Source organism: Tachyglossus aculeatus, chromosome 8 (assembly GCF_015852505.1).
Source record: "Tachyglossus aculeatus isolate mTacAcu1 chromosome 8, mTacAcu1.pri, whole genome shotgun sequence".
NCBI classification, from domain to species: domain Eukaryota; kingdom Metazoa; phylum Chordata; class Mammalia; order Monotremata; family Tachyglossidae; genus Tachyglossus; species Tachyglossus aculeatus.
In genome coordinates, this window is record NC_052073.1 from 31794626 (window position 1) to 31816492 (window position 21867).

General features: G+C 45.4%; 1 protein-coding gene across 2 annotated transcripts in view; it reads right to left on the reverse strand.

Annotated features, from left to right (window-relative positions):
• Positions 1–21867, reverse strand: part of TMOD3 (tropomodulin 3) — a 132162-nt gene that overhangs the window by 29051 nt on the left and 81244 nt on the right. The window lies entirely within an intron of this gene.

Below are 21867 nucleotides of genomic sequence, written 5' to 3' on the forward strand. Positions count from 1 at the left end.
TGGGGAAAGAATGCCCACTCACCTGCTCTATAAAAACAAATCTTGCCGAGCGACGATCCATCCACGGTGCCCAAGGATGAACCAAGTCAGCTCCGGGTGGCTACTGACCTCGCCTTGGAGGCCCTCTCCTATCTATCCCCATAACTATCTTGCCTCTTGGCTGTGGCCTGTAAACTCCTACAGTGGGCTCTTTCCTCTAAGCAAAATGCCAGATTTCCTTCCCCGTTCCAGGCCCGTGGAAGGGAGTCACAATTCCAAGTAGGAAACCGTGAGGACTCGTTCCCTCTAACAACAATAACGAGGTTAATGTTTCTCAGATTTTCCACTTGGGAATTCTTTCATGTTTAGCAAACCAAAAAAATGGGAGAGGGGGCATGGTGGGCAATTGGCATAAATTTATCTGAATATATCTGTTATTTATCAATCTATCTACGTATATTAATGTCTGCCTGCCCCTCTAGACTGTGAGCTCATTGTGTGCAGGAATGTGCCTGTTTGTTGTTAGATTTTACTTTCCCAAGTGCTTAGTACAGTGCTTTGCACACAGTAAGCCCTCAATAAATACGATTTAATTTTTAACCTAATATCAATAGTGACATTTTACAGGCAATTTGAATGTGGAAATGACCAATACCCAGGTAATGAGTTAAGTATGTAATTATTATTAATGATGCAGATTAATTACAAGCATTTCCACATAGTATGTGGTAACAGTAGTTGTTATGAACTAACTACCGCATCAGATGCTAATCACGGTCATCTACCATTCCCCCCCAGGCCCCACCTCCACCTTTTGGAACCATTTTGATCCCTCTCTCATTCTCTCTCTCCATCCCTATACTGAACGTCAGGGACTTTGATATCCTTGTGGATGTTTCTGACGTTTCACTCATTCAGTCAACTGCAGTTAATGAGCGCTTACAGTGTGCAAAGCACTGTACTAAGTGCTTGAGAGAGTACAGCATAAGACAGACACATTTCCTGCCCATAATGAGCTCCGCTGTTTGCTTTCCTAACTTCTCCAACTCCACTGACCCGCTCATTCATTCAATCATATTTATTGAGCGCTTACTGTGTGCAGAGCACTGTACTAAGCGCTTAAGTACAAGTTGGCAACAACACCCACACTCCATCTCATCATCTCTAGTCACTACAATCTCTACCCTCAACAACTCTGAAATCCCTCTATCCGACCACAAGCTCCTCACCTGTCTTCTTTTCCCACACACCTCTTCCCAGCAAATTTGTCCTCTTACCCCAAGACCTCCGATCTTCTGACCCCAATTTTCTCCAGTCATCACGTCCCATTTAGCCTCCACACCCACCTACCTTCCCTTGATGACCAAATCGAAGCTCTCAACGCCACCCTCTTCTCCTGAACTCAACTCACTCGCTCCCCTACGCCTTCGTCAATCTCACACCACTAACCCGCAGCCCTGAATCACCTCCACAGCCTGCTTTCTTTGTAGATTGCTGCTGGTGGAAATCCAGATATCAGGCCAACCTCATCCACTTCAAATTCAACCATACCTGCTTTAGCTCTGCCCTCTCCTCTACTGGAAATATCATTTCTCTGCCCTTACTGAATCCCATGCCCACTATCCTAACCATTGTTTCAGACATTTAACCCCTCCTCAAGCCCCCATTTGTTCATTCAAATGTATGAGTGGTTACCGTGTGCAGAGCACTGCCCTAATCACCTGGGAGAGTACAATATAAAAACAGACACATTCCCTGTCCACAACAAGCTTACAGTCTAGAGGGGGAGAAAGGCATCAACATAAATAAATTACAGATATGAACATAAGTGCTGTGGGGCTGCAAGTGGGATGACGGAAGGGAGCAAATCAGGGAGATGCAGAAGTGGGTGGGGAGAAAAGGTAAGGAGGGCTTAGTGGGGGAAGGTCTCTCGGAAACGTGCCTTCAATAAAGCCGTGAAGGTGGAGAGAATAATCATCTGTCAGATATTGACGAGGGAGGGCATTCCAGGCCAGAAGCAGGCCACGGGTGAGAGGTTGGCGGCGAGAGAGATAAGATCAAGGTACATTAGATGACAATCTCTTGCCCCAATGACCTGGCAGCCTACTTTGCGAAAACTGAAACGCTCGCCTCCAGTTCCTCCCTCCTCCTGCCCCTTTTTCAACTCTGCCACTTCCCCAGCAGTATCTCAAGAGGCCATCTCTCTCTCTCTCTCTCTCTCTGCCTCTCTCAAAACCTACCCCAATCCACCTGAGCCTCTGACCCCACCCTGGCACACCTTATCAAACCACCCGCTTCCTCCCGTTTTCCCTCCTTGACCATCATCTTCAAGTGTTCACTCTCCAACAGATTCTTCCCCACTGCTTTCAAACATGCTCATGTCTTCCCTATCCCCCCCGCCAAAACCCTTCCCTTGACCCCACGGCTCCCTCCAGTTGCCGCCCCATCTCCCTCCTACCATTCCTCTCCAAACTCCTTGCGCGACTCGTCGACACCCGCCATCTCAAATTCCTCTCCTCGACCCCCTCCCGTCTGCCCCCTTCACTCCACAGAAACTGCCCCCTCAAAGGTCACCAATGACGTCCTTCTTGCCGAATCCAACGGCCTCTACTCCGTCCTAATCCTCCTCAGCCGCCCGGCTGCCTCCGATGCCGCTGACCACCCCCTTCTCCTGGAAACATTATTCGAACTTGGCTTCACTTGCACTGTTCTCTCCTGGTTCTCCTCCTATCTCTCTGGCTGCTCAGTCTCTTTCAAAGGCTCCTCCTCTGCCTCCCAACCCCTAAATTTGGGAGTCACTCAAGGTTCAGTTCTGGGTCCCCATCTGTTCTCCATCTACACCCACTCCCTCAGAGAACTCATTCACTCCCATGCTTTCAACTACCATCCTGCGGATCAGTCCCAAATTTACATCTCCAGCTCTGATCTCCCTCATTCTCTGCAGTCTCACGTTTCCTCCTGGATTCATTTACAAAACAGAACTCTTTGTCTTTCCACCCAAACCCTGGCCTCCACCTAATTTTCCCATCACTGTAGACAACAGCACTATCCACCCTGTCTCACAAGTCTGTAACCTTGGGTTATCCTTTACTTATCTCTCTCACTCAACCCACATACTCAGTTTGTCACCAATTCCTACCTGTCAACCTCCACCTCATGGCTAAAATTCATCTTTTCCTCTCCATCCAAATTGCTATCACGTTAACCCAACACTTATCCTATCCTACTTTGATTACTATATCAGCCTCTTTGCTGACCTCCCTGCCTCCTATCTCTCCCCGCTCTAGTCCAAGCTCCACTCCTTGATCATTTTTCTACAAAATTCTTCAGGCCAAATTCTCCCCTCCTCCAGAATCTCCGGTGGTTGCCCATCCACCTTCTAATCAAACAGAAACTCCTTACCGTAGGCTGTTAGTAAAAATAATGGCACTTGTTGAGCACTTACCATACGCCAAGAACTGTTCTAAGCGCTGGGGTAGATACAAGCTCATTCATTCATTCATTCAATCGGATTTAATGAGCGCTTACTGTGTGCAGAGCACTGTAATAATAATAATAATAATGATGGCATTTGTTAAGTGCTTACTATGTGCAGAGCACTGTTCTAAGCGCTGGGGAGGTTACAAGCTGATCAGGTTTGTCCCACAGGGGGCTCACAGTCTTCATCCCCATTTTCCAGATGAGGGAACTGAGGCCCAGAGAAGTGAAGTGACTCGCCCAAAGTCATGCAGCTGACAACTGGAGGAACCGGGATTCGAACCCATGACCTCTGACTCCAAAGCCTGGGCTCTTTCCACTGAGCCACACTGCTTCTCTAGTGTGGGGTTCAGCACAGGGCTTGGAATTCAGTAAGTTCTTAATACCATAATAATTAAGGAACAGTGGGCACAAAGTTAATGATGTTGCATGCTATTTAGCACTTCATTCCCTGATACCTTTGGAGAATAATAATAATAATAATGATGGCATTTGTTAAGCACTTACTATGTGCAAAGCACCGTTCTAAGCGCCGGGGGGATACAAGGTGATCAAGTTGTCCCACGTGGGGCTCACAGTCTTAAGCCCCATTTTAAAGATGAGGGAACTGAGGCTCAGAGAAGTTAAGTGACTTGCCCAAGGTCACACAGCAGATATGTGGCAGAGTCGGCACTCGAACCCATGACCTCTGACTTCAAAGCCCGTGCTCTTTCCACTGAGCCACGCTGCTTCTCAGCACGGCATAGTGGATAGAGCATGAGCCTGGGAATCTGAAGGTCATGAGCTCTAATTCTGGCTCCGCCACCTGTCTGCTGTGTGACCTTGGGTAAGTCACTTCACTTCCTCTGTGCCTCGGTTACCTCATATGTAAAATGGGGATTCAGATTGTGGGCCCCATGTAGGCCAGGGGGCTGTGTCCAACCCAATTTGCTTGTATCCCCACCCGCCCAGTGCTTAGTACAGTGTCTGGTACACAGTAAGCCCTTAACAAATACTATTATTATTAGAAATATAAGATTATCTTGGTCCTCCTGTTTATCTCCGATCTGTTTAACTCAGCCAACACGAGTTGTTCTGTTTTCATGCAACCTGAGGGCACTCAACAAATACTTGTTGTTGTTGTTGTTCTTGATGATTTCATATATCCAAAAAGCACACCTGACAGACAAGACTGCACAATTAGCAAAGCGTCCTTTGATCTACCCTGCTACCGGCACAGGTTTCTCTGCACCCTGGGCCCCGTATAAACATGACTGCCTGGTTTTTAAACAGCAGACGTGAGTGTTGAAATCTGAATAGGACTTGGCTATAATCTTTAACACTGGGGTTCATCACATTAGCAATTATGAAGCTTTTCCATTGGCAATCATTCTTACCGATAGCTAACTGTCAGCTGAAAAATATTTCAGATTTTGGCTTTACATTTCATTTCACGGCCGAAAATATCAAATAGTACGGGGTGTACTCAACAACATCCTTTTGGATTGCGAAAACTTTAGGAAAAGACAAAAGAGAGGCGGAGAAAGTACAACTAAGAAGAGCAACCAAAATGATCCGGGGGTGCAGCGCTGCTGCTGTAGAAGGGCAGAATGAATAATAATAACAATAATAACGATGGCATTTATTAAGCGCTTTCTATGCACTGTACTAAGCGCTGGGGTGGTTACAAGGTGATCAGGTTGTCCCATGGGGGGCTCACAGTCTTAATCCCCATTTTACAGATGAGGGAACTGAGGCACAGAGAAGTTAAGTGACTTGCCCAAGTCACACAGCTGACAACCGGCAGAGCTGGGATTTGAACCCATGACGTCTGACTCCAAAGCCCGGGCTCTTTCCACTGAGCCACGCTGCTTCTCTACGATTCAATCGCATTTATTGAGCGCTTACTGCGTGCACAGCACTGTACTAAGCGCTTGGGAAATCAGGATAGGAAATGGTTGGCGGGAGGGGAAATTAACTGAGGTTTACAAATGCACGAAGGGCTTAGTTGGGGTAAACGCAGAAACACATTGAAATGGTGAGGCCTGAATGGATAAATTAATAGACGAGAGGACCTAATGGGTTATTACAGGTGGAAGTTAGGAGGATTGAAGGTTCAAAAAAGGAGAAATGCCCCATCCCCATTTCACTGGAACCCTCATCGACTCCTGCTCCAGCTAGAGAAGGACTCAAACAATAGCACCAGGAAGGCGTCTCAGTCACCACCGCAACCGCAGCTGTGAATTTTGCCCCTTCACCTGAGCAGTAAGAAGGCTGAAACCTAGCTGTTCTTTTGGTGTTGCTGCCCTTCCTTGTCTTTATATTTTTGTCTGTTACCAGAATGTGGTCTGTTACCAACCACGTTCATTCATTCGATCGTATTTATTGATAATAAGAATAATGGCATTTATTAAGCACTTACTATGTGCAAAGTACCGTTCTAAGCGCTGGGGAGGTTACAAGGTGATCAGGTTGTCCCACGGGGGGCTCACAGTCTTAATCCCCGTTTTTACAGATGAGGTGACAGGCACAGAGAAGTGAAGTGACTTGCCCAAAGTCACACAGCTGACAATTGGTGGAGCCGGGATTTGAACCCATGACCTCTGACTCCAAAGCCCGTGCTCTTTCCACGGAGCCATGCTGCTTCTCCTACTGAGTGCTTATAATTGCACTTAAAAGCACTCTTATTGAGTGCTTATTGTGTGCAAAACACTGTACGAAGCGCTTGGGAGAGTACAATATAATAATAAACAGGCATTCCCTACCCATAATGAGCTTAGAGTCTAGAGGAGGAGACAGACATTAATATAAATATTTATTTATTCATTACTTTTCTCATTATGCATTTCTCATTCCGCAGGAGAAGCGGCGTGGCTCAGGGGAAAGCGCCCGGGCTTAGGAGTCGGAGGTTCTAATCCCGGCTCCGCCACTTGTCAGCTGTGTGACTTTGGGCAAGTCACTTGACTTCTCCCCCTTTTAAACTGTGAGCCCACTGTTGGGTAGGGACTGTCTCTATATGTTGCCAACTTGTACCTCCCAAGCGTTTAGTACAGTGCTCTGCACACAGTAAGCGCTCAATAAATGATTGATTGATTGATTCTCTGAGCCTCAGTTACCTCATCTGTAAAATGGGGATCAAGACTGTGAGCCCCACGTGGGACAACCTGATCACCTTGCATCCCCCCCAGCGCTTAGAACAGTGCTTGGCACACAGTGAGCGCTTAACAGATGCCATCACTATTATTATAATTACTATGAGAGCCCTTGGAGGCCAGGGTTAGTACCTACCGCTCATCTGGGTATTTCTTTCCGACTATTTAGTATAGTGCTTTGCACAAAGTATGCGCCTAATAAATATGATTTTTACTACTACGACCCCGACTGCCAGAACTATTACTACTAGAGGGAAAAATCAGGATGCCAGCGAATACACTCATAACTACGAGTAAATCAAGGAACGCGGTCATCAGACTGCTACTCTAAGCAACTTCTGCTGCCACTGTCAGGGGAGGAATATTGGTCTACATGGGCCATTAGTCTGACCCATTAAGGAATTGCTTAATGTTCTAAGATACTTCACGTACTGCCCGGTGATGCGCGAATATACATGCACCCTCGACAGAAGACCCTGCACAGTCGATTTTGGAGAAGCAACAGAGCTCAGGAGGGGCAGAGGTCGAAGACAGCACCAAGAAATTGCCATTATCGGCTCTGGCTTTCAAGGGAAAGCCATTTCTCAGCCTCTCGACGTGCTGTTGAAAGAAAGCCTCCTTTGAAGACAGAATCCTTTCCCGGATTCGAGTTTGCCAGTAACAAAAAGACTAAGGAAGTTCTGGTCTCCTAAGCATCTAACTAACTTTACCTCCTTCCCTTCCCCACAGCACCTGTATATATGTATATATGTTTGTACATGTTTATTACTCCATTTATTTATTTATTTATTTTACCTGTACATATCTATTCTATTTATTTTATTTTGTTAGTATGTTTGGTTTTGTTCTCTGTCTCCCCCTTTTAGACTGTGAGCCCACTGTTGGGTAGGGACTGTCTCTATATGTTGCCAACTTGTACTTCCCAAGCACTTAGTACAGTGCTCTGCACACAGTATGCGCTCAATAAATACGATTGATTGATTGATTAAAAGCATTAATGCAGGCATTTTCTTTTGCCTTATCAGAACAGCCTTTACAAATATTTGGTTGCATTAAGAAAATAACATCAGAGCTCATTTAACACTGATTTACAGTCTAAAGAGCCTCCTACGACTTTCTACTAAAAATCCCAGAACCTGTATAGGACAGCAGAGAAGAGGAGTGACACTCAAAAGAAAAATTCTCAAGCTGAATGAAACTCCTCACTCTGGCCTAGAAAGGTTTAGGAAACTCAAGAGTAAACATGCTAAGCTCGGTACTTCGGTAGGAAATAAAGTTCCGTCTTGTTCTACTGTCTGCTCAAAACCCAAAGGAGGCGTCTTTCGCCTGTGTCCTACTACTAGAGATTTGAAAAGAAATCTTTAACGAGGGGATAATCTGTTAGTACTGTGAAAACGTAACAAAGCCAAGCGTACGCCTCATTACGAATCTTTATTAGCAAACACGTTTGGGGAAGCCTGCTTGTGGCTGAAAGAAAACCGTGTCTTTAGTTATTTTCAGACATTCTGTTTTGACCCTGGAAACAAACTCCAGAAGTCGTTATGCAGTAATGGGTGTGTCCCCTCCAATAAGAAATGAGGCTACCCTTCAGTTTGGGAGAGAATTCACATTTCCATGATCCATCCCTTCCTCTCCAACTAAGCAGCTAACACCCTGGTCCAGGGGACATATTATACCCTAGCTTGACTCCTACATCTGCTTCCTGACTGGTCTCTCAGTCTCCGGTCTCTCCCTCCTCCAGGCCGTACTTCACTCTATAGCAGCGGTGCAAATGGTACTAATAAGATATTTATTAAGCATTTATTATATACAAAACACTACATTAAGCACTGGAAGAGAAATACACAGATGAGATCCAAAACCATGGTCCCTGGCCTTCAAGGAGCTCCCAATCTAAGAATACAGTGGGGATGGGGATGGCGCCAGACACGTAAGGAAAGGTGAAACAAAAATATGAAGTGAGAATGATAAATAGGACAGGAGAAGTATGATTTCAAGTTTCTCACGATTCCCATCAAAGGGTATCTACTGAACACTTACTGTGTACGGAATACTGGGAGAGTACAATATAATAGAGTTGGCAAACTTTCCCTGCCCACAATCAATCGTATTTATTGAGCGCTTACTGTGTGCAGAGCACTGTACTAAGCGCTTGGGAAGTACAAGTTGGCAACATATAGAGACAGTCCCTACCCAACGGTGGGCTCACAGTCTAAAAGGGGGAGACAGAGAACAAAGCCAAACATACTAACAAAATAAAATAAATAGAATAGATATGTACAAGTAAAATAAATAAGTAGAGTAATAAATATGTACAAACATATATACATAGACACAAGGAGCTTACAGTCTAGAGAGGGAGACAGATATTAAAATAAATTATGGAAATGTACAATGAGAGCCGTGGGGCTGAAGGTAGGGCAAATATCAAGAGCTTGCCTAGGCACTTGGATCTACTGCTTTTAAGCTCAATATTCACCCAGCTTCAGCCCCACAGCTCTTAAGTACATATCCAACTCTGACATATTGTTCTCTCCAGCCCTCAGTACTGTGCTCTGCACATAGTAAGCGCTCAATAAATACAACGGATTGACTAGTAGGGGAAGGCTTCTTGGAGACGTGATTTTAGTAGGGCTTTGGCCATCTCACCCTCATCTCACTGGGCCTCACTGTTGCCTCTCCCTCCTCCGACTTTTTGCTTACCTCCTTTTCCTGGCCTGGAATTCCCGCCTACTTCAAATTAGTCAGACCAAAGCTCTTCCCATCTTCAAAGTCCTTTTGGAAATCACATCTCTTAGGCAGCTTCCCTGATTTATTTCTCTTCCCCTGGGTGGCTCCAAGGTTCTCTCCCCAACTACATCACCACTTTTGAGCTAACTGTACTATTACATACTCACAACCTCCCGGGGCACTTCTGTATATACTAACTTACACACCCTACTATTTAAGCACTAACATATATATCCACCCCTCCTCCTTTCCACCTATTTGTCTGTCTCTACTGCTAAATTATAAGCTCCTTGATGGCCGGGATCATGTCAACTAATACCACTGTGTTCTCCCAAGTGCTTAATACCGTGATCTGAACATGGAAGGTGCTCAGTAGAAATTATGACTGCCCTACACCAATGATAATGAAAAAAAAATGTGATGAACTTTAAAGAAAACAGCAATATCTGAAAATAATACAACTTTAAGACTAGACTACGTAGTCTTATGAAAGCATTATCAAGTCACCTGCAAAAAATGAATAATTGGACCTGTGACACTCCTAGATATGTCAGCATGGCTCAACAGAGAAGCAGCATGGCTCAATGAAAAGAGCCCGGGCTTTGGAGTCAGAGGTCATGGGTTCAAATCCTGGCTCCACCACTTGTCAGCTGTGTGACTTTGGGCAAGTCACTTCACTTCTCTGTGCCTCAGTTACCTCATCTGAAAAATGGGGGTTAAGACTGTGAGCCCCACGTGGGACAACCTGTTCACCTTGTAACCTCCCCAGTGCTTAGAACAGTGCTTTGCAAATAGTAAGCGCTTAATAAATGTGATTATTATTATTATTATTATTATTTCCTTATGGGAACATCTGCTACAGGTATACTCAATCCACACATTAAAAGTGATGAACCCATGGGGCAAAAAATACCAAAAGAATTGGAGAACTACAGGGCATAACTAATTAAGCACATTTTTACTTGCTTTTTTTCCTTTCTTTTCCACTGTTGGCCATACCTCACCAGACCACAGAATGATTCCAAATAAACAACTTACCAATCAATGGAATTTATGAGTGCTTACTATGTACTGAGCACCATACTAAGTGCTTGGGAGAGAACAACAGATGTGTACTCTGCCCACAAGGAGTTCAGAGTCTACAGGATGAGACAGTCAAAATAAACTACCGACGGGGAAATGGGAGACTGTAGGAAGGTGTACTTAAGCACTGTGAGTTGGGGTGAATATTAAGTTTATAAGGGGGACAGATCCTAAGGGGCAGGGAAGGTCTCTTGAAGGAAATGTGATTTTAGTGAGGCTTTGAAGATGGAGAGAGAGGTGATCTGTCATGTGAGAGTGGAGGCCAAAGGGAGGACACGGGCAAAGCATTGGCAGTGAGATAGGTGAGATCAAGATAAAGTAGGTTGGCGTTGAAAGAGTGACATGTGTGGGTTAAGTTTTAGTGGGAGATCGGCAAGATGAGTTAGGAAGAGGCTAAAATGACCGACAGTGAGGAATTTCTGCTGGATGGATGGGCAACCACTGGACGTTACTGAGGAGTGGGGAGACACGGACTAAATGGTTTTGTCTTTGTTTAGCCCAGTATTTAGAAAAGAGTTAAAGAACACTTTCTTTTAATTCATGCACCACAGTTGATAAGGAAGGTCACTTGGTGAGATTTGGGGAAGATTCCAACAATTGGACTCCCCAGGGTCTGCATTCAGAATTCCATTAGCACAGAAGGCCAGTGAATTCAGAACCATCCGCAGTCAACCTGAGTAATTCTGACAAAACCTGTTTATGCACTAGCAATTGTTTCGCTTATATCTTGTATCTGGCCCAGTGCTTGGTTCAGTGGTTGGTACGGAGTAAGGGCTTAGCAGGCTCAGAGGAAATAGCCCGGTCTTTGGAGTCAGAGGTCAGGGGTTCAAATCCCGGCTCCGCCAATTGTCAGCTGTGTGACTTTGGTCACTTAACTTCTCTGGGCCTCAGTTACCTCATCTGTAAAATGGGGATTAAGACTGTGAGCCCCACGTGGGACAACCTGATCACCTTGTATCCCCCTGGCACTTAGAACAGTGCTTTGCACATAGTAAGCGCTTAACAAATACCATCATTATTATTATAATAATAACATAATTATTATAATAATAGACTGTGAGCCCGCTGTTGAGTAGGGACCGTGTCTATATGTTGCCAACTTGTACTTCCCAAGCGCTTAGTATAGTGCTCTGCACACAGTAAGTGCTCAATAAATACAATAGAATGAATCATCACTGAGGAGATTTTAATCGGATAGCTGCATAATGAATGAATGCACCCTGGCAAATGATCGCACCTGTCCCAGCCAAGTCTAACTTGTCCTCAACCCAATCAATAGGCAGGAACGTGTTTTCTTTAGACATGTGTGTATGGAATAATAATAATAATGGCATTTATTAAGCACTTACTATGTGCAAATCACTGTTCTAAGCGCTGGGGAGGTCACAAGGTTGTCAGGTTGTCCCACGGGGACCTCAGAATCTTAATCCTCATTTTACAGATGAGGTAACTAGTAACAGAGAAGTTAAGTAACTTGCCCAAAGTCACACAGCTGACAATTGGCGGAGCGAGGATTTGAACCCCTGACCTCTGACTCCAAAGCCCGGGCTCTTTCCACTGAGCCACGCCTGTGACTGCCTTGTGGATCTGTATGGCCAAGTGTGTAGCTGTCTGAATGGTTGTGTGTGTTTGTGTGTGTGTGTACATGCCTACTTGATGCTATGTGTGAGAGTGCCCCTCTTCTGGGACTAAAACTGTGGACCGTTAGCTCGTCGGGGGCAAGGAACATGACTGCTAATTCTGGGACTGCCAAGCCGCTTAGTACAGTGCTCTGCACGTAGTAAGTACTTGATAAACACCGCTGATGGCTTGATAGTACCAGTTCTGATTAGGCATCACTAGATGAGCAGTGTGAGATTTGCAGTGACGTCTGTTCATGGTCCAGGACTTGGTCATCACCTGCAGAGAGTGGACCAAAGGAGTTTGCTTTTGTGACCGTTCAGAGCCACAGTGGACGTGCCACTCCTAAAATCAGATTGATGCTTGGTGATGCCCACAGCCAGCTCTGCCTCGACTGGGGAGCCAGGGAAGGCCGGGTTGCCAAAGGTAACCGCTTCTGAGGATGCTGAGGGGGTGTGCGAATTCCACAGCTCTACGGTGGGAGACGGGGCACACCGGATTTTGCCTTCATAAGGAAATCATATTCCAAAGCCAACCGGCCTAGACGTGAGAGGAATTTCAGAAGGGCCTCGCAGTTTCGGGATGGGAGGAGGCTTAAGTACTTTTCGTTTTTTTACCTATTAACAGATCTCGCCTCTGCGTTAGGAATGCAGATCAGCACCCAGTCAGCTTTAGCAAAGGCCCAGGGAACATATGCCAATAAACCTCCAAGTTCTCCCCGGGCTGGCTCTTGCGGCCAATTGAAGCCATTGTTGGAAGAAGTTTATTTAAGAGATTTACGGGGGCTCTGGGCCCTCCTTGTTCTAAATGGCAGTTTCTTTCTCTCCCAGCCAAGAGTGAGAGTAGCTTTGTCGAGGCCCAGCTTTACAGAAACTACCACCTCCTCCGGCTAAACAATGCAAAGTACCTGCTGTTTTTTATATTGAAAAAATAAATTGCATCTGGAGACCATTTGCTAACCCCCCCCTCCCCACCAAAAGTCATTTTTTTGACAATTGATTTTCATTTGGTTCAAACTGGGTTGTTTTGAAGTACCCAATGCTTAGAACGGTGCTCCAGCACTAAGAACAGTGCTTTGCACATAGTAAGCGCTTAATAAATGCCATTATTATATTATTATCTGTAATCCCGTGTCTGGTAACAGTGGGTTTCACACCCTGAAGCATCTATTACACCCTGAATGGTCACCGGTTCCCTGACCAACGTAATTTGGGTTTCACACAGGTGACTCCACTTTCCAGGGTCTCCAACAAGCAGCCAAAGGGATCCAGAAATTCTGAATGTCCAGCTGAGCTCACTGTCTCATTGTTCTATACCAGGAAGGAGAGGGACGGAGGAAGGGAGAGTGAAATTACTATATAAGAAAAGGCCTCTCTACGAAGTTCACAATTCCTGCACTCTGGACCTCTACTAGGGTGGCTCCTGAAAGTGGAGCATCATAAAGCGATGCAACTTCATGCGAACTAGAGTCCCTCTGGGGCCCGGCCTGGCCTAAATATAGCCCACATTCTTGGGTCTTCCTGGGTCCGCATCCTGGACGTCCCTGGCCTCCAATTCAAGCAATCAGAGAGGAAACTTTAAATGTAATCTACAATTCCCACGGCACCCCCCTCGACGGAAAAGACAACTGTGCTCAGGCGAAGCTACCACTACAAAGTGAGTCAATGGGAAATCAAGTCACGTTTGGTAGCCCTAAAAACCATCAGGTGTTGGGTTGGGTCAGGGTTCCCAAACTTGGGCTTTGCTTGGGACGGGTCGGGCCCAGGAATTTTCAGCTAAGGCAGGGCTTTTCAGGGAAACTTGCCACCACTGAGATGGTGCGTGTTGCAGCCTTCACCCTGAATCCCATAAGATGGATCTTCCTATTAAGAAATTGCTTTCAGCTGAAAGATGTGTAATTAATTTAGCACCCTTCTCCTTAGCAAGTTATTTTGGAAGTTGCTCTTGGTTACCAAAGGCAGGTCCTAATCACTTTACTCCTACAGGAAATACAGTCTGTATTCTGGACAGGTGCCAACTTCTGATATATATATATATATATATATATTTTTTTTTTTTTGGACCAGAGTGAGTTTGGGCTGGATTTTGCATGGCAGAAGGCTGTACCCAGAGTCAAAGGTGGAGCCCCAGAAACCAAAACATGACAGAGAGAGGACTCGGACTAAGGCAGCGCCAGTGACAAGTCGGAGACAGAAACAAACTTGCATGGGTCCTTACTCAACTATGGTGCCTTCCTTACCTGAGTCTGGAAGTCCTAATTCCTTCCCAGTCTGTGCTCTGGGCGTACTTCCTAAAAGACACAGGACTTTCCCCAGGCCAAGGCAGGGAAGGAGGCAGAGAGCCCATGCCTGCCATGATCCACCATCTAGGCAGCTTTGACTGGTCCTGAGGGGAAAAGCTGGCTGGCTAAAGGCAGCCTGCTGATTATTATTATTATCAAATGCTGTCGAGTCATTTCTGATTCATAGCGACTCTGTGGATATATTTTCTCCAGAACGTCCCGTCTCCTGCCATAATCCGTAACCCAACGGTTCTTGTTATCGTTGTTATGGTCTCTATCAATCCAGCTGCTGGTCTGCCTCTCTCACATTTTCCCTGAACTTTTCCAAGCATTAGTGTCTTTTCCAGAGACTTAGTTCTCCTGATTATGTGTCCCAAATACGCTCATCTAAATTCGAATCTGCTGGCTCTCCTCAAAAGAGCTGACTGGTCCTACTGGTTCTCCTATCTCTCTAGCCACTTTTTCTCCATCTCTTTCGTGGGCTCCTCCTCTTTCTCCCACCCACTAACTGTGGAAGTTCCTCAGGGATCTGTGCTGGTTCCCCTTCTATTCTCCATCTGCACCTACTCCCTTGGAGAACTCTGACTCCCAAAGCTTCGCCATCACCTCTGGGCGGGTGTTTCCCAAATCTACGCCTCCAGCCCTGATCTCTCTCCTTGAATCTGCAGTTTCATATTTCCTTCTACCTTCGGGACACCTCTGCTTGGGCATCCCGCCGGCATTTCACACGGAAAACGTCCAAAACGGAACTCCTCGTATTCCCATCCAAACCTTGGACTCCCCGTGACTTTCCCATCACTGGAGACAGCACCACCATCCTGTCTCACGAGCCTTGACGTTATCGTCAACTCATCTTTCATTCAACCCGCATATCCAGTCTGTCACTAAATCCTGTCGGTTTTACTTTCACGACATTGCTAAAATCCTTCCTTTCGTCTCCTTCCAACTACCAAATTGACCAAAGTAGTTACTGTAACCCACCTTGACTACTGCTTCAGCCTCCTTGCTGACCTCCCTGCCTCCTGTCTCTCCCCGCTCTAGTCCATACTTCACTCTGCTGCCTGCTCATTTTTCTGCAAAGCCATTCAGTCCATGCTTTCCCATGCCTCAGAAACCTGCAGTGGTTGTCCATCAAACAGAAACTCTTTACGATGGGCTTTAAAGCACTCAATCACCTTGTTCCCCATCTTACCTCGCTGATCTCCTTCTACAGTCCAGCACGCGCACATCACTCTAACGTCAACCTACTCACCACATCTCCATCTCATCTCTCTCTCCGCTGCCTCCTCACTCATATCTTGCCTCTGGCCTGGAATTCCCCTTCATATCTGGCAAACGACCCCTCTCCCCACCTTCAAAGCCTTACTAAAATCACGTTTCCAAGAGGCCTTCCCCCATTAATCCCTCATTTCCCCTATTCCCCCTCACTCCGCATCACCCTTGTAATTGGATTTGTACCCTTCATTCACCCAACTCCGACACTTATGTAGCAACACATAATTTATTTCAATGTCTATCTCCCGCTCTAGACTGTAAGCTCCTTGTGGGAGGGAACATGTCTATCAAATCTGTTTTATTGAACTCTCCCAAGTATTTGGTACTGTGCCCTGAACATACTGAGCGCTTAGTACAGTGCTCTGCACATAGTAAGCGCTCAATTAATACGATTGAATGAATACTGAGCACTCAAATACAACTAATTGATTTGGTATATTACTGTCCCTTTCTTGCCTTTGTCCCCATTTTTTAACAGAATTGTTAGTCACGTACCCCCCCCCCCCACCAAAACACTGAGGTTTTTAATCTTTAATTCCTTAAAGCATTTGATAGTCACCTCTTTGTCCGCCTCATAGTACTTACGTGCACATCGATAATTTAACGTCTGTCCCCCCACCTCTACACTCTAAGCAACTTGTGGACAAGGAACGTGTCCACCAATTCTGTTGTAGTGCACGCAGCCAAGCACACAATAAGTGCTCAATAAATACCATTCATTGATTCCTTACTAGTTTTTTTTTAACCCCATGAGCCCAACAATTTATCCCCACATTTGGTTTATACTGGATTTATCTGCATAGTTGCCTGCACTGCATAACCACCTTACCCCCCAAAAATTTCAGAGACGAAATAAAATATTATTTTTGTAAGCACCATGTTTTTGAGGTGTACACTGGGGTGTAAGGAGAAGGGAGGGGATTTGCCATAATTCACTGTGTGCCTATTATATGCAAGCAGGAGAGAGTACAATTGAAGTAAGGGCCCTCATCTTTTTCTCTTCATTTTTTCTCCTGTCCCCCGACACTGCTAGACTTCATACCCTTTTTGGGTTCCAGAAACTTTTGGCAATTTTGAGAGTAAATAAGACAGTTATCAGGCTCATCTTTTTTCCCTTTTTAAAAACGAGGGGCACAGCCAATGCTCTTTCAACAGGCCCTGCTGATTTGAAAGCAGACAGCTTTTTAAATACTCTCCAGCCATTTCTTTCTTTTCTTGGGCTTGCTGATCATGCCTCACAGATGGCCCTGCCCTGGTTCAATGATCACAGTTAAACCCTTTCGAACAGATGTAAATGTTGGGGAAAATTCAACACTGTTACCATTTCTTTCCCCTACCAAAGAGAAGAAGTTATTCCTCGGGATCCTCTTTTACCTTACAAAAATTAAAGAATGTTTTCATGTTTCCCTCAGGATTCTGCTTTCCACTAAGCTAGATCCAGATACATGCTTCACACTCTCCGGGATATCAGTTACGCAGGACACAGTCCTTTGAGTTTTGGAGGTTGTGAACTGTTGAAATACTAGTTTCTCATTTTTTTTTTTTGTAGCAACAGTCTTCCAGGACTTCCCCACACATAAAACTGTGCAAAACAATATTGCCTATGTGGACAAATCATTCCTTGGTGCACAAATGTGGCTTAAAACCAGTAACCCCGCCCACCCGATTAGTTAAAATAACACTATCTCCACCTGCAATTCAATCCAAACACCATGTTACTAATGGAGAGAAAAACAGCCTATTTGCAAATCTCCCTTTTGCACCATTTTGGCAGAAAGTAGCCCTGAATACCAAGAGTTGATTTCTTCTTATATTTAAGAATGCAATAATAGTTGGCCTGAAGCCTTAATCCATATTTTAGTACATAGTCATACACTCTTCACAAACTCCATCCTAACGAGGGACACGTTGTTAAAAGAAACCAACTTCAAAGCATCACTCTCCTGTTTTAAGTCAGAACCTCAAGTACTTTTCTCCCCCAAATCCCTACTTGTTTATTACTATTCTAAAAGAAACCAAAATAATGAGACCCAAGAAGGTGGTAAACACTGAATACTTCAGAAGTTCACGGTGAATGTAAAATAGCTTTAGCTTAAGAAATCAAACTACTTTTTCTTCCACATTAAAAAGCAGGAACTGATATGCAACTTGCAACAAACGTTAAGGGAAATAACTTGCTTAAAACCAGAGGCATCTGACCGCATACGTAACGTCTCGCCTCCTCTTCACTACTCATTTCTTTCTCTTATATTTACTTTTTCTCTTCAGGCTCTACTTTGGCTATTTTCCTGCCTCTGCTTCCCTCTTCTTGCCACCTACTTTTCTTTCAACTGCCATCCTCTCTCCACTTCATCTATTTCCTTTTGGACCTTGCCCTCCCACCATCTGAGATCATTATAGCAGCAGAGGAACACATCTCTTGCTTTACAGGACTGCCTTTGTTCCTTCAGCTTCCTGCAAAGCAGCCTTCTTTATTTCGCACGGTGCATTCTTCTTTTGGGCCATTTTTTCCTCCCATTCGCCTTCTCTTTCCCCTCTTCTGCAGGCTCACAGGGGAGAGAGGCAGCAAGGAAAAGCTTCTGGCTGTTGCACTACTTCACGGTGATGTAATAATTGAAGAGGCAGTGAGAAATATTTTTCCACTCAGCACAGTTAAAGGCAGTCGCCAAACTAATTATTGCTTTCCCACTGCACGGGGACTCGTGTAAACATTTTGTACTTTATATGTTTTGGTATATACAAATATGTATATATTCATATGTACATATAAACAATTTCAAGCATTTATTAGGAACAAAAAGAGGATAAAGAAAATGCTGCTGAAAATGGTAGGCAGGGGAGGGCGCGATGACTGGAGGGGGCCGTGAAATCGGGGAAGGGTTGTTTTAGGATCGGGTAGAAATGAGCATGTTTGAGAGCAGTGGGGAAGAACCCAATGGAAAGTGAACCGTTGAAGATGGCGGTCCTGGAGAGGAGAAGGGACGGGGTGAGCATTTTGATAAAATACGAGGGGATGGGGTCGGCGATGCAGGTGGAGGGGGTGGAAAGTTGATAATGAAAACAAAAAGCCCAAATTTATTTATTTTTTCCCATACTTAGTATTTACACAGAAGTTGAAAACTGCAAGTACATGTTGGAATTGCAAGGTAACCCTCCCAGTATACTCAGCAATAGAACGAAGAAGTTTTAGAGCAGAGCCTGAAAGATGATTGAAAGGTTGGAAAATAGACCTACGAGAATACAGGAACTGGGATTATTTAGCCCCAAGGCTCAGAGGAAATTTAATAGCTGACTTCAGATCTACGAAAGGTTATTATACTCCGGGTGGTAAGCAGCTGTGCTCTATCTCCACTCAGGATCTTAGTTAAGGAGGAGTGTAAATATGCTTCAATGGGATCTCCTCACAGCCAAGGTGGTGGAGCCTTGGGGAGTTGTGGAATTTCCTTCGGTGGAAGTTTATAAAGCAGGAGAGCATCTGTCCGGGATGGTTTGGGGCATTCGTTTCTGAAGGCAGGGAGACTGACGCACCTGAGCACGCGGGGGGAGTTTGGGGGGAGCCTTTGGAATTTTGCCAGAGTATTTCTCGATTACAGCCTCTAAACTGTAAGCTCATTACGGGCAGGGAACGGGCCTGCTGGTTCTGTTGTACTCTCCCAAGCATTTAGTACGGTGCTCTGCACATAATAAGTGTTCAATAATTACCAGTGATTGCCTACAGTCTTTACCAGTCTTAGGGTTCCATGACAAAGAGGTCTCTTTCTTTACTCCTCCACGTAACCTCCCCTTCCTTCCCTTCTTCATCTCTCCCAGCTTCTTTCTACCCTTCGACAAGAGCTTTCCACTATGAGCAATCTCTTTTAAGAGCAGTGTGTACATTTTTGGTTCCCGCAACCTAAAAACATATATGGAGAGTAGTAACAGTAGTATTAGTAATATTTACTCTATGTGCACAGCACAATAATCATTGTGGTATTAAGTGCTTACTACATATATGTCAAACTCTATTCTAAGGACTGGGGTAGATACAAGAGCATCTAGACCGTGAGCCCGTTGTTGGGTAGGGACCGTCTCTGTATGTTGCCAACTTGTACTCCCCAAATGCTTAGTACAGTGCTCTGCACACAGTAAGCGCTCAATAAGTACGATTGAATGAATCAGGCTGGACCCAATCCCTGTCCCTCAAGGGGTTTACAGTCCAAGTTGGAAGGAGAACAGGTTTTGAATCCCCATTTTACAGATGAGGAAACTGAGGCCCAGAAAGGGCCCAGGCCACAGAGCGGGCAAGTGGTGAAACCAGGATTAGAACCCAGGTCCTCTGACTCCTGGGCCCGTGCTCTTTCCACTAGGAATGATAACACAGAGGAATGAGTTACCGAGGGAAGCTGTGGGCAACTTTAAGGAAAGAAGAGTCATTCATTTCTCTTGAATGGTTTAGTCGTTCACCTTCCTGGAAGCGGGAGCTCGACCAAGACAATCCCTTGAGGTCTCTTTCCCAACATTCAGGATTGGACCCTAGCTTTGGCCTCGGTGTGAGAGTCACACAGGCTGGCTTCTCTGGTATTTGTCCTCTTTTCTCGCAGCGTACCAAGAGATCTCCTGCCTCCTCTCAAAATCCGCCCCCCTCCACCTGCATCGCTGCCCCGGTCCCCTCACATTTTATCAAAATGCTCGCCTCCTCCCTTCTACCCTCCAGTTCATCATCATCATCAATCGTATTTATTGAGCGCTTACTATGTGCAGAGCACTGTACTAAGCGCTTGGGAAGTACAAATTGGCAACATATAGAGACAGTCCCTACCCAACAGTGGGCTCACAGTCTAAAAGGGGGAGACAGAGAACAAAACCAAACATACTAACAAAATAAAATAAATAGAATAGATATGTACAAATAAATTAAATAGAGTAAAAAAAAATATGTACAAACATATATACATATATACAGGTGCTGTGGGGAAGGGAGGGAGGTAAGATGGGGGGATGGAGAGGGGGACGAGGCGGAGAGGAAGGAAGGGGCTCAGTCTGGGGCTCAGTTCACCCTCCACTGGTTCTTCCCCACTGCTCTCAAACATGCTCACGTCTACCCGATCCTAAAACAACCCTGCCCTGACCCCACGGCTTCCTCCAATTATCGTGCCCTCTCCTGCCTAACATTCTTCTCCAAACTCCTTAAGTGAGTTGTCTACACCCGCTGCTTCCATTTCACTTACCATTCTGTCCTTGACTCGCTTCAATTTGGCTTCTGCCCCTTTCTCTCCACCAAAACTGCTCTCTCAAAGGTCACCCGAGATCTTCTTGCCAAACTGCATGGCCTTTACTCCATCCTACTAACCCTCCTTGACCTCTCGGCAGCCTTTGACACTGTCAACCACTCCGTTCTCTTGAAAACATTATCTAGACTTGGCTTTACTGACCCTGTCCTCTCCTGGTTCTCTTCCTGTCTCTCTGGCTGCTCATTCTCAGTCTCTTTTGTGGGCTCCTCCTCTGCCACCCACTCCCTGAGTGTGAGGCTGAGTTCTGGGTCCCTATTCTGCATCTCTGTCCATTCCCTCTGAGAATGCTTTCACTCCCATATCGTCAACTACCATTTCTATGCGGATGTTTCTCAAATCTACATCTCCAGTCCTGGTCTCTCTTCTTCTCTGCAGTCTCATATTTCCTCCCACCTTTTAGAAATCTCTATTTGGACTGTCCCACCGACACCTCAAATTTAACATGTCCAAAACAGAACTTCTCAGAGTCCCATCCAAACCCTGTCCTCCCCAACTTTCCCATCACTCTACAAAGCACCACCACGCTCCCTCTCTCACAAGCCCGTAGCCTTGGCATTATCCTCAACTTCGACTGCATAAGTTGAAGGAAAGAGCTGTCGCCAAATCCTGCAGGATCAACTTTCACTACAATTGGTCCATTCCTCTCCATCCAAACTGTTACCATGTTAATCCAAGCACTTATCCCGCCTCGATTACTGCATCAGCCTCCTTGCTGACCTCCCGGCCTCCTCTATCTCCCCACACCAATCCACAGTTCACTCATTCCCTTCTGCCTCACCCTTCCACTAGGATTTGCACCCTTTATTCACCCCTCAGCCCCATAGCGCTTACGTACATATCCGTAATTGTATTTATTTACATCAATGTCCGTCTCTCTTTCTAAACTACAAGCTCACTGTGGGCGGGGAACATGTCTACTAACTCTGTTTTACTGTACTCTCCCAAGCATTTAGTACGGTGCTCGGCACACAAAAAGCGTTCGATAAGCAGGACTGACTGATATATTGGGGGAAGCGTTGGG